General features: G+C 43.7%; 2 long non-coding RNA genes across 2 annotated transcripts; both read left to right on the top strand.

Moving 5' to 3' along the window:
• Positions 1-235: 235 nt before the first annotated feature.
• Positions 236-727, top strand: LOC128276068 (uncharacterized). The gene is made up of 4 exons (XR_008269351.1): positions 236-278; positions 339-378; positions 489-517; positions 592-727. It is a non-coding gene; the product is annotated as an uncharacterized LOC128276068 (long non-coding RNA).
• A 690-nt stretch (positions 728-1417) lies between these two features.
• Positions 1418-1921, top strand: LOC128276067 (uncharacterized). Its single transcript, XR_008269350.1, has 4 exons — positions 1418-1456; positions 1517-1556; positions 1667-1695; positions 1771-1921. It is a non-coding gene; the product is annotated as an uncharacterized LOC128276067 (long non-coding RNA).
• Positions 1922-2963: the final 1042 nt, after the last annotated feature.

The raw sequence follows: 2963 nt of genomic DNA, 5'->3' as shown, positions 1-2963 counted from the left end.
AAAAACTATGAAGTAAATGAAATAACTATGTTATGTTTCGAATTACATCAAATTATATTACATCTTACAATTAATTATATCTTGTCTGAAGGTTGGTACTTGTGAACCTTGGTATATAAATGGCATTATTAGTGCCATCTCTACGCTAGTTTCGGGACTTATTGAACGATGATACCCAACGCGGTGTTTGTGTGTGCGTTGGCCATCCAACTGTCAGTTCGGTTTGTTTTGATCGTAAGTATTCCAAGCAAAGTGATGACGCCTCAGAGCCAGCCGCAGTAAGTACGTTAAAAAGTGTTGTTTTTTTATTTAATTCAGTGCTATTTTTATGTTTACAGTTCGCCAAATGTCTGCAGAAGGTATCGCCGAAAGAATCTGGTAAGTATTGCAAGTATTTTTGGCGATCAGAGTGATCAAAGATCGCTCGTCATGTACGCGCAGAGTTGCGTAGTTTTCGTATAATAATCTGTTTCTTTTGCTTATTGCAGCTGCAGGAGGATGCCGTAAATGATTATAAGTAAGTATTGTGGCAGTGTTTTAACAATTGTGCAGTGTTTAAAGTGTTCAGGGGTCCTTTTTTTCCAATTACAGTTACCACGAAGTGAGCTGAGCAACGTCCCATCCCGAGAAGGAAGCGCGTGAAATGGTGCCGTAGGACGCTGGAGAAGTATAGTGATGTGCATGTGATAATTATAGTGGTGTTTTTATCGTGTTTGTTACAAATACAAATGGTGAATAAAGGTTTTAAAATTTTAACCCAATTTGTCGAGTATATTTAGATCCGAAACGGGTGGGCTATGGTGGGGTGGAAGGGGAAGGGTACTGGATGAAGAGGGGTCGGGGGACACACACACCACTAAAGCGTTGATGAAGCGTTTCAGCCTGAAACGCTTCTGCACAATTTCTAGTGCAGAGATCAATGAACCCCGCGGGCAAAGCGTTTCAAAAATTCATCCGTCACGCGATATTTTTCCCCGTTCCTACCCCCTCGAGCCCACAACCTGACTCTGTCACAGGCCCAGCGCAACACCGGGTGTTGCCATTTCATTCGCTCCTTTGAACATGTTTTTCCTTTCTCGCTCTTCGAATCGACGCGTCATTTGTGCGCATGCGCGGCCTCCGTGAACATAACACATCGTTCAATAGGTCCCGACACTAACTCTGAAATGTTTGAAATTAAAACTATGAAAAACTATGAAGTAAATGAAATAACTATGTTATGTTTCGAATTACATCAAATTATATTACATCTTACAATTAATTATATCTTGTCTGAAGGTTGGTACTTCTGAATCTTGGTATATAAATGGCATTATTAGCGCCATCTCTACGCTAGTCTCGGGACTTATTGAACGATGGTACCCAACGCGGTGTATGTGTGTGCGTTGGCCATTCAACTGTCAGTTCGGTTTGTTGTGATCCCGGCGCTGATGGCATCTTAGTAAGTCGCAGTAAAGTAAGTACGTTAAAAAGTGTGGTTTTTTTATTTAATTCAGTGCTCTTTTTATGTTTACAGTTCGCCAAATGTCTGCAGAAGGTATCTCCGAAAGAATCTGGTAAGTATTGCAAGTATTTTTGGTGGTCGGAGTGATCAAAGATCGCTCGTCGTGCTTGCGCAGAGTTGCGTAGTTTTACAATATTAATCTGTTTCTTTTGCTTATTGCAGCTGCAGGAGGATGCCGTAAATGTTTGTAAGTAAGTATTGTGCCAGTCTTTTAACAATTGTGCAGTGTTTAAAGTGTTCACGGGTCCTTTTTTTTCCAATTACAGGTACCACGAAGTGAGCTGAGCAACGTCCCGTCCCGAGAAGGAAGCGCGTGAAATGATGCCGTAGGACGCTGGAGAAGTATAGTGATGTGCACGTGATAGGTTTAGTGGTGTTTTATAGTGTTATACGATTTGTGAGAAATAAAGGTTTAAAAATTGTAACCCAATTTGTCGAGTATATTTAGATCCGAAACGGGAGGGCTATGGCGGGGTGGAAGGGGGAGGGTACTGGATGAAGAGGGGTCGGGGGACACACACACCACTAAAGCATTGATGAAGCGTTTCAGCGCCGGGCAGAAAAACGCCTCTTCATAAGCTCGTTAAAAATTCCTTCTGCAGCCGTTAACCAGCCGGTTGTAAAGCCGTCGCATGACAGATTTTGCCCGCTGGGAAGAGGGATATGCAGAGGTCGCACGACACATTTTGCCCGCGGGGTACACGTGGCAGTGTCACGTCGCACGTTGCGGTGCAATTTTCTAACAGTGCGGGACAGCTCTGAAGCATTTTGTCCAAAGCACGCGCTCATTGTGAATCGAAATCTCTCACGGAACGGACGCACACAACCGTCCTACGCACAGCCCCGCATTTCACATTGACCAGCCGGTTCGGGTGCTTCGGACGGCGATCGAAATAGAACTTTTGTTTTACGCTCTGCGCGTTCCGCGGATTGTTTCTTCTCTTCGTTTTTTGCTCACATATCAACATCAGGATGTTGCATGTCCGATAAAAAATTGACATAAATCAATAGTTAAGCCACAATTTGTAACATGTACTGTGTATGACTTTAAACACTTAGAAAAAAAATGCAACAAAAAAAGAATTCTAGGCGGAAGAAGCGAACCAGTATTTGCCGACGGGGATGTTGTATTTTATTACCGCCGTCACTTAAATGCATCGTTTGCAAAAATTCATTCATGCTCCTAACCTGGCGACAAGACAGAAACACAGAAAGGGAGAAAGGTGCGGCTACGTTGCGGTCGCGAAGGGAGTTTCGCACAGCAAATGGCGCTGAGCAAGTATGGGTTGGAAATTTTCCATAACTTCAACGCGGTAGGTGACACCAAAAGTAGCTCAGGTTGCACCAGAGGTTGGAACTGCGGGGGTAGGGCGGGTAGTGAAGGAGACGAACAACGAACTGCAAACGCGATCTTCGTGATGCAATTACACGGGTGCATTGTGTCATATGTGTGTAAACG

This window comes from Anopheles cruzii, unplaced genomic scaffold (assembly GCF_943734635.1).
Source record: "Anopheles cruzii unplaced genomic scaffold, idAnoCruzAS_RS32_06 scaffold00406_ctg1, whole genome shotgun sequence".
NCBI lineage: Eukaryota > Metazoa > Arthropoda > Insecta > Diptera > Culicidae > Anopheles > Anopheles cruzii.
The sequence above is the reverse complement of the archived record's forward strand: the minus strand, read 5'-3'. Positions and strand labels throughout refer to the sequence as shown.